This window comes from Macrotis lagotis, chromosome X, assembly GCF_037893015.1.
Source record: "Macrotis lagotis isolate mMagLag1 chromosome X, bilby.v1.9.chrom.fasta, whole genome shotgun sequence".
Classification (NCBI taxonomy): Eukaryota; Metazoa; Chordata; class Mammalia; order Peramelemorphia; family Peramelidae; genus Macrotis; species Macrotis lagotis.
Window position 1 is genome coordinate 277763344 of NC_133666.1, and position 13228 is coordinate 277776571.

Below are 13228 nucleotides of genomic sequence, written 5' to 3' on the forward strand. Positions count from 1 at the left end.
ATATATATATATATTGTGTGTGAATTGTTGAACCATAAAAGCTCTATTAACATGTGATTATATTATTAGAGTAAATCAAAGTAGTACTAAGTTTTTAAAAGATGACATTCAGTAGAGACAAATTTACAATAATTTACAATTGTGAAATTGATTCTTTTAACTCAGAGGCAGACATGGTTAGATAGCAATTTATCTAAAAGTGATATGATAGCTATATTTGACTATTTAATTTCAACCAGCAATGTGATGTGACAGCCAAATAAAAAACAGAAACAATGTCTTGTTAGGCTGAATTAAGACCTAGAACTTTCAGGAATAAGGAGATAATAATCCTTCTATATTCTGTATTGGCCAGAATATAACTGGAATATTGTGTTTAAATTTAAACACTGCAATTTAGGGATGATGATTTATAAAGTGAATAAATATAAAGGAGGTCAGACAGATGGTTGAAAGGTCTTGAGACTTATTCATTGAGTGAATACTTCTTATTAATATGAATTTACTGATCAATATAGGGATAGACTCTGGATCTATATAATTTCACTTCTATATGGATCTACTGAATGACAAAATTTCATATGCATGTTGGTACTTTTTTCTTGAATGTTCCATTGAAGAGAATTTTGAGGTTTTAATTTGCCCTGGATCAATAGCCAATATACTATATGTCCAAAGCAGGACTGACAAAAAATACTAATCTGTTATTAAATTTTTGTTTCCTTATTTTACTGTGTTGTTCTTTTGCATCAAATTTCCATAATAGGTATATTAAATAAAGAAATAGGAGATTGAATTCAAAGCATACAACTTCTGGTACTTCATAAATATGAAATCGTATGACCACCCCCTGAAACTCAGTTTTCTTATTCATAAAATGAAGATCATAAAAACTATAGAAGCTACTTCACAGGAATATTTTAGGACTCAATTAAGAGAATGTGTATATAATGAACTTCACAAACCTGAAAGACTAATTATAATTTTTGAAAATATTTTTGTTGATTATTAATTGCTTGTATCATCTATTCTTCCTATTTTCTAAAGCCTCCTAAGCTCCCATGCTACTCCTTGATTTGCCACTATATCTTTCTTTTTTTAATTTATATATTTATAATTAAATTAAACAATATATTTTTGCCCTAAGTTTTGCATCTAGAGACTTGATAGGTGTTTACATAATTTAATGGAACTCAAATACCATCAGAATTTTCTTTCTTCTTTAGGCAATTTTTTGTCAAACATGAATTTATTATAGTCATATAAAATGCTCTAAATTACTATTGATTAGAGAAATGCAAATTAAAACAACTCTGAGACACCCTCATGCTGATAAGATTTAACTATTTTACTAAAAAAGAAAAATGAGGAAAAATGGAGGGAATGTGGGAAAACTGGGATACTAATGCATAGTTGGTGGAGTTGTGAACTGATCCAACATTTTTGGAAAGCAATTTGGAATTCCACCAAAAGGGCAGTAAAACTGTTCATACCCTGTGATCTACTACTAGGGTCTATATACAAAAGAGATAACAAAAAAAGAGTAAAACACATATGCAAAAATATCTACAGAATTCTTTTTGTAGTTGCATAGAACTGGAAATTGAGGGGATGTCCATCAAATGGAGAATGGCTGAACAAATTGTGGTATATGAATGAGATGGAAAATTATTTTTCATAAGAAATCATAAGGATTGGGACTTCAGAATAGCTGGGAAAGTCCATTATGAACTGATACTGTGTGAAATGAACAGAACCATAAGAATTCTATACACACTAAAAGCAACACTGGCTTATGATTAACTATGATGGATTTGTTCATTTTACCAATACAATAAACAAAGCCAATTTTAAAAGGCTAGATAGAAAATACCATTCATATCTAGAGAAGGAACTGTGAAGTTTAAATGCAGACCAAAGCTGATTACCTTAAATTTTTAAAAGTCATTTTATATATATTTTTGTCTCATATTTTTTCCATTTTGACTTGATTCTTCTTTCACAACATGATTAATATGGTTTTATGTTTTGAATGAATATACATGTATAAGCTATTTTAATTTCTTTCTCTTGGGGGAAGGAGGGAGGAAGGGAGGTAAAAATATAAAACTAAAAACTTTGCAAAAATGATTATTGAAAACTACTGTTGCATATAGTTGGAAAAATAAATAATTAAATATTTTCAAAAATATTATTTTAAACTATTTTGACATATATACATATGTTGGGCTACTCTTATGTATTTCATGAAGTAGACATGAATGGGCACTTTTCTGTCCTATTCTACCATGATGTCCATGTCTTGGTACTCTTAAATCATTTGCCAATTTTGTGTAAATGTCTAATAATAAACTATGTAAAGTTAACTTCTGATTTACAACAATTCTGTCTCAGGAAAAGTTTAGCTTTTAAGTTCATATGACAGTCAATAATGTCATTGAGTATATTCTTAGGATTATATCTATTTTTTGTTTGGTTTTTATTTTTGCAAGACAATGGGGTTAAGTGACTTACCCAAAGTCACACAACCAGGTCATTATTAAATGTCTGAATCCAGATTTGAACTCAGGTCCTCCTGACTCCAGGGCCAGTGTTCTATCCATTGTACCACCTAGCTGCCCTTATTCAATAGAATTGTTTTTCATTATTTCACAGCTTAGTATCACATTCAAATATTCTTTTACTCCTTTATCGTGGAACATCTGATAATTATTTGATTGTATTTTTAACTGCATATGTATTTCTAATGCATCTTCTGGATTCCCCCATATTCCTTAGTTTATAGCAGAGGATCTTTAGTGCATTAATGATAGATGCAGATGGTGTCCATCTGGCATCCATCTTTAACTCTAAAAATGAAGGCATAAGGACCCTTGGAAACTTGAAACTTTCTAAATCAAATGTGATCTAGCAATTCAAGAAAGCAGTTATTTGAACCATTACTATTTTCTCCATAGGTTTTATCTTATGTTACAAAAAATACAGATGATATATTTTTAAAGAAAATTTCCTCCTCAGTTATTTGAATATATGTATTTTTACTCAACCCTCTCAAGTAAATGAACATCAAAGGCACGCTATCAATACATTTCAAAATCCTACCTCTCACTACAAGGTTTATTTGCATATCCCCCAAAACTATCTGTAACTATTTTTTGCAATGATATTTTTATCTATAGGATTAGAGAATTTGGGGGCTGAAAAGGATCTTAGAAAGAGACAATATAATGTAATAGAATATTCAATTTTAAGTCAGGAAAACCAAAATTTGCAAACTATCTTTAATATTTGCTAATGATTTGAACCTGAGCAATTCAGTTAATTTCTGTGTTCCTGAGATAACATCCCAGATCTTATCTTGTACATCATAGAGGGGTTACAGTCTACCTCAGGAAAAAAAAAACATCCCCCACAAATATACTACTACAAACCCTACTTATAGTTGCATATGATACCTTAGAAATTATGTATTTAGACCAAGGATACTTAATCCTTTTTATTTCATATGCAATTTTAGCAGTCTGGAGATATCTATCAACATCTACTAAGAATCTTTTTGAATGTATAAGTTAAAAGGCATAGGGTTGTAATGGAATCCAATTGCAATGAAATAGTTTTTTAAATTTGCAATTTTTTAAAAGTTCATTGTTCCTATATTAAGAATCACCGATCTATTTCATACATGAGGAAATGGTTATGTTACAGCTAAGTCTAGAATATGTTACAGCTAAACCTAGAAACCAGATACTCTGGTTCCAAATCTAGTGCTCTTGATACTGATATTTCTTTACTTATCAACATCAGAAAAGAAAAACTTCTATTAAATGTGGTGATTATGTAATGACAAAGAATGACATCAATTATTGTGGTCATAATCTTGATTTGGTAATTCATGTACTTATTTCCTTTCTTTCTCATTATCTCAAGAAATCATAGAGATTGATAAAACACTATGCAGTTCAGTTGATCTGCCTAGGATATAAACATAATACCTTTTCTAAGGGATGGAATAAAGATAAATATAATCCTTCTTAAGTACTCTAAATATTTCCCTATAAAAAGTGAGCAATTTAATTGCTGAAAGTGAACTTTGGATAAATGTAAAATAACATCCATTTCATAGGTGATCAATTTGGTGGCTGATGGAGTCAGAAAAGAACCTTCATTTAATAAAAACTACTAGATTCCATCCAACAAAGTTTAAGTCACCTTGTACAGCCTGGAAGTTGATACTTTGTTCCTATTTAAACAGTTTAGTGGTTAAAGGGACAAAAAAATACTATCCACTTTATAAAAAAGTTGAATTTAAATAATTCTTAGAGATACAGAATATCAAGAGGATCCATTTGAAGACTCAGAAATTCTTAAGATTCTAGGGTATTGTGATCCTTCAACTAATTTGAATATACATGTTTTTAGGACTTTAGAAGATAATCTCACAAAATGACAAATCAAATAACTTTGAACAATATGGGATTCCTAAACATCATTTTAATATTTACAACTAACAGTAAAGAGAAATAATTGTAAGATTGAACTTGATTGAAAAAAAATGCATCATAGAATATAAGAAGGCTCCAATTTTAACCATTGAAATAGTAGGGTTGGGGCGTCTAGGTGGCGTAGTGGATAAAGCACCGGCCCTGGAGTCAGGAGTACCTGGGTTCAAATCCGGTCTCAGACACTTAATAACTACCTAGCTGTGTGGCCTTGAGCAAGCCACTTAACCCTGCTTGCCTTGAAAAAACCTAAAAAAAAGTAGGGTTGCTGATTAAGAGATGAACTGGAATGAAGGATTCATCTGAGGATTCCTTTAGCTAAAGGAATGGGATGTAAAAGTCCAGCAGGAGGTGAGTTAGCTGACAAGAAGACTTCTAGTTTCTAATTGGTTGGAATGCAATATTAACTTAATGGAAGACATCTGTGTTGTTGTCTAGCAACATCCATAGCTTGAGAGTCATGAGGTATTTCAAAGATGTTTAGTGCCTGTTGTTGCCTGATTATATCTTTGGTTTGAGAAGCAAAAGTAGAAGAAAAGACAGATCTTGTCACTGATTTGCTTTTGGATCAAGTGTTTCATCCAAAATTGAAAGGTGCAGGAATCTATTGAGTGAAGAGTTGGTTGGGCTTATCTGCATTGCCAAATCCTGAAAGTAAACTTGAGGAATTTTTTGGTTCTCTGATAAGAATAGCATTGCTAGTCAAAACAATGGTACTAATTTCAGGATGGTTTTGCATTTTTTAAAGTTCATCAATGCTTTATTAGTTCAATAGTATATGTTGTTCAGTTTTTTCTATAATGTCTAACTCTTCATGATCCCATTTGATGCTTTCTTGGCAAAACATGCTAGAGTGGTCTGCCATTTCTCCATCTCACTTTTACAGATGAGGAAACTAAGGAAAGCAAGTTTAAGTGACTTTCTCAGGGTTACACATGTAATAAGTGGCTAAGGTCAGAAATGAAATCAGATCCTCCCAACTCCAGAACCATAATTCTACTGTTCTACCTAGAAGCTTCTTCAGGAGTAGAAAAAGCATGTATTTGTCCAAAAGAGTAATGAGGACCAAAGGGAGGGGAATTAATAGAAAACCAGGATCTTATGGTGAAGGTGTTCTTGAATGGGTGAATGACATAAAAGCCTGCAGTCCATAGTTATGAGTGCATGGGTTTTCTTTATTCATACTTTCTTTCAAATTTTTGTGTGTTCCCATATCCCTCCCCAAAAACTGAGTTCACTGATGTGAGTGTGACCCATGCTGATGGGTAGACAGCAATGTAGTGATTATTCTAACATTTCCTAAATATTTCTGCATTGATTCATGCTGATCATATGAAAAATATTTGTTTTTTGTTGCTCTTTAATTAACTGTACTTTTATGGCATCTTTTTTTGGAGTGACTGGTTTTCTATAAAGAAAAGTATACCAATAAGGGTGAGGCGTATAGTTGTAAGTATAGGTTATATATTATATCAGAGTTACTCCAGAAACCTAAGAAAATTTTACTGTGGCCCTAAGGTGACTGTCCTTTGGGAAATCAAATATGAAGAGAGGTGGGGATGAGCAAACCAGATTAGATAATCAGTATTTAGTGTTCATGACAGAATTGTATTTATTACACAAAGATGTACTGTGTATTTAATAACACCTAAAACAAACAAAACAGTAATAAATCCCATAAAATAAATTTTGTGATGAAGAGTGAATAAAATAAAAACTCTTTGAAGAGATAATAGCTCTATGCAGCTAATGGTTATATTTTAAATGATTACCAGGAGAGAAGCAAAAATACAACTGTTTTATTTTTAAAATAATATTTGGGGTGTTCAAATATTTTTCTTTTCTTCAAACTGGATTTGTCTATAGCTGCGAAGTTTTAAGTATCATTTTTTTATTCAGTACTTTGAAATTCATTGCTCATTTTAATTTTTCTCCTTTTTCTCAAGAATATAAATATCTCTAGAACATAAAATAATTTCACTGTTTTAAAAAAAATTTAAACAGTTTACCTTAAAAAATTTTGAAACAAAATAAAAATAAATAATTCCTTAAGGTTTTTAAATTTTGGTTTATTCTACCACCTCAACATATCACTTCTAGTGGATTTCATTTCTTCTAGACTGATAGTGACCTCATTTCATCTTGTTCCAAGCTCACTAAATTCTCTATCAAATAAGTCATCCTTCTAAGGGAGGATCTGGGATAAATAGAATAACCTTGAATCTAAATTCTAAGAGTGTGATGAAAATTTAAATTAATTTACTAACTCTACCTAAGGAAGTTCATGCTGAGATGGAAACAAACTCAAGCCAAATATAGTTTTGTCATAGAGTACAGTTGCCCTGCTAGCTATTATGCATATGTGTATATAATTCATATATGCAAAATAATTAGCCCCAAAGCCATGAAGTACTTTTCAAAATGAACTCTGGCAATTCCCCTGAAGGGAGGAAGCCAAGTTGTTATATTTCAGTGGGAAAATAACAAATGAGTATGTCCCTGAGAAAATAGACCAATTGATATCAGCATACTAGCAAATGATAGCAGCTAGTAATACCTTATGAAATAGACAGGTGCTCCAATTGAAATTCTTCAGTAGGAATATGAATTACCTTCTACCATTAATAAGATAATGTAATAATTTGTGAGTTTGGCTCTATGAGTATGGATTTAGGGGCATTTTGTTAATTAAGATGCTTTTCTATTTAATTTGATAACTTAATTCTGAGTTAATGTGCCTTCTTAAAAATATGGAAACACTACATAGTTACTTATAGGCTGTGGTTTTGAATAGAAGTTGAGTCAAAAAAATTCCTTGAACCTGAGTATAATTTTCAAGGGACAACATTAAGTGATGGAGGGCAGGGCAGGCAGCAGGGGGCAGCTGGCAGGGTCAGATGAGGCCATCTTATAAGGGTTTAGTGTTCAGGACATATAAAATATAATGAAACTTAAATTGAGGACTTAATTCAATTAAATAATCACTAAGATCTCTTATAATTCTAAAATTCTATTTTTCTAACTCATTTTAAATTCCATTGCAACTAAAAAGCTATTTACCTTAAATATTTTTTAGGTTTTTTTTTTTTTTTGCAAGGCAAACAAGGTTAAGTAGCTTGCTCAAGGCCACACAGCTAGGTAATTATTACATCTGAGGTCTGAGGTTCAGATTTGAACTCAAGTAATCCTGACTCTAGAGCTGGTGTTCTATCCACTTTGCCACCTAGCTGCCCCGACCTCAAATTTTTTTAATTAATCAGGGTGAAATGATCTGAATTAGTCATTCTTAAAAAAACTACAGCTTTAGTAAGACATCTATACAAAATATGATTTAAAGATTAAAAAATATAGCCAAATAATATCATGAATTCACTGTACTTCAGTAATGAAAGAATGAAGCAGAGAGGAAGCATGACAGTAGACAGAAAATCAAGACCTGGATTCCAGTAATATCTCTACTATTTACTGGCTGTGTGACTTTGAACAAGTCATAGCCTCTCAATACTCTGACTAATTCGATAAGACAAAGTTGCAGAGTACCCATCTTTGTTGATGGAAGGTATGTCTCATGGGGGATTTTCTTTCACCAAGTGGCAAGTCCAATCCAGTTCTATTTTAAATTCCTTCTATTGTTTCATCATACAATTCAGAAAACTCAAGATTTTTAAAGAGTATACCAACAAATCTCTGCTCAATCCTTCTTCTTCTTGTTGTTATATAACTTTAGTCCTGTCCCAATTTCTATAACCTCATTTGTGATTTTTCTTGGCAATGATACTGAAGTATTACCATTTCCTTCTTCAGCAAATAGAGTTAAGTGACTTAAGAGTCCAGAGTCATACAACTAATTAGGATCTGAGGATACATTTAAATATAGGTCTTTTTGACTCCAGGGCCAGTGCTCTACCTACTGTGCTACCTAAAGGTTCTACCTAACAGTTGCAGCTTCTAGCATTAGCTTGGTGAAGGACCCTGTGAAATGTCGAATATTTCTGGTTGTTGAAATTCAGAACAATGTCTAAGCAGTTGAAGATGTTATGGTGTCCACCAAGGAGCATTCCCACCAATCAATTCAATTCAATATACTTTTATTAACTACCTACAGATAGCAGGGGAAAGAAAACTATCTTAGGAAGCCTGAAAAACTGGATTCAAATCCTCTCTCTAATGTTTACTATCTATGTAACTTTGAACAAATCATTTACCTTTCCAGGTCCTCGGTTTCTTTATCTGTAAAATGAATGGGTTGGACTAGATAGCCTCTGAGATGCCTTACAGGTCTAGATATGTGCTCTTCTGATCAAGTATAAATGAGATATTGGGTTAGGAGTTGAGAATGCAAAGTTAGATCATTTTCTCAAGAAACTTAGAATCAAATAGAAGATAAATGTATACAAAAAAACTGACACAAAGGAGAATGATCTTTTAAAGAGTCTGTTAATGTACACAGGAGCATATATCAGGAGCTCAGAAAAACAGGCCTAGAATATATGGGGGAAAAAAGTTACATCTCTCAGAATCCTATAGGAAACTCATCATTTTTCCTTTTTTTTGGACAACTTACGATTTTTCAAAAAATTTACATCTAAGTGAGAGACTGCTAAGATGATATTAAAAATTTCTTCCCAATCACTATCCAATTTAAGGAAGTAAATTCCTGAGGAAATTTAACTCAGCCAGAAGTTAGTGCAAATTTTAAAATGAATTGTTGACCATAAATTAACTATAGAGTGCAAGGGAACTGCATTATTGTTGACCTGAGGGATTAAAAGAGAGCTATGTAGTCCACTTAGATTAAAAAGAGAAGAATGAACAGATTTCCAAAAAAGAGTTCAAAGATCATACTCAATGCAATTTTAACTTCTATGCTTCCTATCATAATCTATCTAAGGGGAAGCAAGCTTCACAGTCTATGACTAAGAAGAGTCCAGAAACTTCCAATTCATGGCAATTCTATTGCCAGGGATACAATATCCATGACAGATCCTACAATGAAGGGAAGACTAAATTGGATTTGACTCTAAGGAGTAGCTGAGGCAGAGAAGAGCACAAGATATTTCCAGGGAATGTTTCAGGGTTCCCAAAAGAACTAAAGAAAGATCTGTGAGCAGAATGTTCATTGCAAATGTGCAAAGTTCACTATATGTTGGATATAGCACAGGGCAAAAGGTAACTAAAAATAACCAAAATTGATGATGGAGCAGGTCTGATAGCAAGCATCTGACGAAATCAGGAGAACCCATTGGAAACTTTATGGTGTTGACTATGTATGACTTATGTTTTGCCTTAGTGACATGAATTTTTTGAGTGCTATTTCCTCATAAGTTGATATCCTAATCATAATTCCTATAAAGGTCCTTTATTCTCACTTTTATGATTTCCTATTAAAAAAAAAGCTAAGCTTACATTTAAAGTGACATTTTCATGTATAAATCAATTTAAGTGAAGAACCACTTCCCCAGTGGTACCAGAAATATGCAACATTACTATTAATTGATGGGCATTTTGTTAACTCTAATCAATTTTCAAGCACTAATGAACAAAGTTTAGTTGCCAAAAAGTGGCAACCCAGTAGCTTGCTCTGTCATTTAGATTTAATATTACCAAGCAAACAAAAAAATTTCTATAGAAAGTTTTTAGAATCATCCTCACTAAGAGGATAATTGAAGCTATGAAAGTTATAGAATAATAAGGAAATGAATAACATTACTCCTTTAAATAGATTTTATGGATTGGAGACCTTTTCCTTATATAATGCCAAATTTGCCACTCTTTTCCATTGGTCCTAGTTCTTCTTTTGAGGGACAAGAGTAAGACAAGCCAGGGGCAGCTGGGTGGCGCAGTGGATAAAGCACCGGCCCTGGGGTCAGGAGTACCTGGGTTCAAATCCAGTCTCAGACACTTAATAATTACCTAGCAGTTTGGACTTGGGCAAGCTACTTAACCCCATTTGCCTTGCAAAAAAACCCTAAAAAAAAAAGAGTAAGACAAGCCTAAATTATTTTTATATGATAACCTTCCTTTGTACAAGAAAAGGCATAATAGATATTATCAAAATCATTTATGATTAGAAAAGTAGGTGGGTTAGTAATATGGTGAGAATGGCAATCAATGGACATTCGAGTGTCCAACTTAGCATGGACTATTTGAGATATTAAGAGAATGAGACAAAAGATGTCAATATGGATCTTGAAGCATATTTGTTCCATATTCCACAGCCTCCCAAGAATCTGAGGTAATGTAGGGATGTCCAGAATTTAACTCTTCTGGGCCACATTGCCCAACAAAAACCTGAGCCACATGTAGAATATCTTGCAACCCATACCACGAAAGAGCATAACAACAAATAAAACTCATGCCTGGGCCACAAAGGTCACATGTGGCATTAGGCTGCAGTTTGGACACAACTGTTCAAGCCTATTCCTTAGGGTCTGACCTTAAAAAGGTGATATTCTCTTTTTGGCTAATTAACCAGACCCCAGAATTTAATTCAGAGAAATTGTTAGGATAAATCCTCAGCATGGATAGATTTCTACAAACATGAGTAAAATAAGTTCCTAGTTCCCATACAAATATCCAAATTAATAAATGCAAATGACCTGTTATAGCTTTTAATACACTCCACCACCAAAAATATAGAAGGCATGAAGTTAGTTATATCTTCCCACAGGAGCTACAGAAAACACCTTAAATACCATATTTCCCCATGTATAAGATGCACCCTTCTTCAAAAAATTTGGGGTCTAAAAACTGGGAATATCTTTACAATGATTGTAAATTTATTAAATTGCATTTTCTGCTTTTTTAATGCTTGTTGTCTTTATGCTCATTGTTTTACATTTGTTTCCTGATATATTAGGCTATATTTTGCCATGTTCTGCCTAGAAATGGCTCAGAAAAGATGCTGAATTCAAGTTCAAAGTGATCCAGTTTGCAAAAGTGAATGGAAATCATGTTGCTGAATGTAAGTTTGGTCCTCCTCCAACTGAGAAAAAAAATCCAAGACTGATTCCTGAAAATGCCCAGGTAGAAGAAAGCCATGAGGGGCAAGTCAGCAAAAATGGTCTGATTTAGAGCAGGAGTTGAAGCTATGGATTGAAGAGCAAAGGGCCACTGGAATTCCTATTTCCACAAGGTTGTTCAACATGAGACAAGAATTGCTGTTGAAAAAAAAGGTAACTGATTTCCAAGGAGGACACAATTGGTGCTTCAGGTTCATGAAATGGAATGGACTAAGCCTGTGTCCATGCACCATACTTGCCCAGGGAGTACTTGTATTCAACCACAGACCAGAGCACATGGCAGAAGAGCAGTCAGAGCCTCTCCTAAGACAGTGATTTGTCATCAAACACAGATGAAGATGAGCTAATAGATGGGAGTTTTGGCAGTGATGAGGAGTTGTATGAATTTTATGAGGAATAAAACTTGAGTTCAATAGCTTTATGTAATACATTTTTTTCAAATTTCAGGCCCCAAAATTAAGGTGTGTCATATACATGGGAAAATATGGTACTCATATAATCCATAAACATTTTTAAAATACAATTTTGGTATTGATGAATAAATCCTTTCTCTTGCAAGGGGATTGATTCTGGGATCAAGAATGAAATCTAAATTCCTCTACTCTATACAAGAAGTTGGGATTCAGCACCATTTTTAATGAATTAGCTTTTCAGGATAAGTAACATAGATATTTCTGCTTTGACTATGTATTTTTATGAGAAATATATCACTGTTCCAACTGCCTTCACTGTTTGGAGTAAGTCCATTTTCAGGAATTTGAGTCTCTGACCTATGCTCAGAAAGCTGAGAGGGAGCATATGTAACTTCTATCAGTACTTGTCTCAATGCAGCTAATTACTGGCTACTGAGGGAAATAGACTGCACAACTGTTTCCTTTCCTGCTAGAAAAACAATGTTTCTGGTACATGCCAGTCTGTCTTCTGAACAACAAAAAGGCAAAAAAAAAGAAAAGAAAATAGACCAAGGCCATTTATCAGCTTACTTTTGTATACCTGGAAGGTTCCACCAAGAGTGATCTCCAGAATCCCAATCAGCCTATCATCTTGAAAGTAGCCTAAGTAATTGGAAACCAAACAGGATAGAGAAGAGAACAGAAACCAGACCTGACAAAAACACTGATAAACAGAACAGGTTATTAAATTTATTATAAAGATTCATGTGTAACCCTTTTCCTCTATACTACTTTGTATATAGAGATTATCATTTTATTTGTTGTTTATAAATTTTAGGATAAATTTGAATAAAAGTACTTTTTAATTAGGAGCTGTATTCATCCTTTAAATGAGGTTCCAATGGTCCTCTTCTTTTTATGTAAAGATGTTTCATGCCACAGTCAAAGGATTAATCCTATTAGTTCAATGCTGTAAATTGATCAGGTACTTCCCTATCAAGCCAACCTTTTATTCAGTTTATGAAAAGGCATGGGAAAGAACCTCACAGTCTGGAAAGACATGTAGTGTTTATAATATATACAAGTTGAAGAAATACCCACTCCCCATGAATCCATAGAAACACTAAAGGAAAAATATAAAGTAACAAAGTTATTACCACTGATATGTATGTATACATATTATATGCATACAAAATCTGACTAATTAAAGACTTTCCCAATCATTCTAGAACTTTAATTAGAGGGAGATTTCATGTCATGAACTACATAAACCCATGGTTGACCCTAATCATTCTGTAAAATTCTTTAGAATGGA

At 33.0% G+C, this 13228-nt stretch overlaps 1 long non-coding RNA gene across 1 annotated transcript in view; it reads left to right on the plus strand.

The window, feature by feature from the left end:
- Positions 1-12763, plus strand: part of LOC141500506 (uncharacterized) — a 31955-nt gene extending 19192 nt beyond the window's left edge. The window contains exon 3 of the long non-coding RNA XR_012471946.1: positions 11359-12763. This is a non-coding gene — a long non-coding RNA (uncharacterized LOC141500506). The remainder of the gene's footprint in view (positions 1-11358) is intronic.
- Positions 12764-13228: the final 465 nt, after the last annotated feature.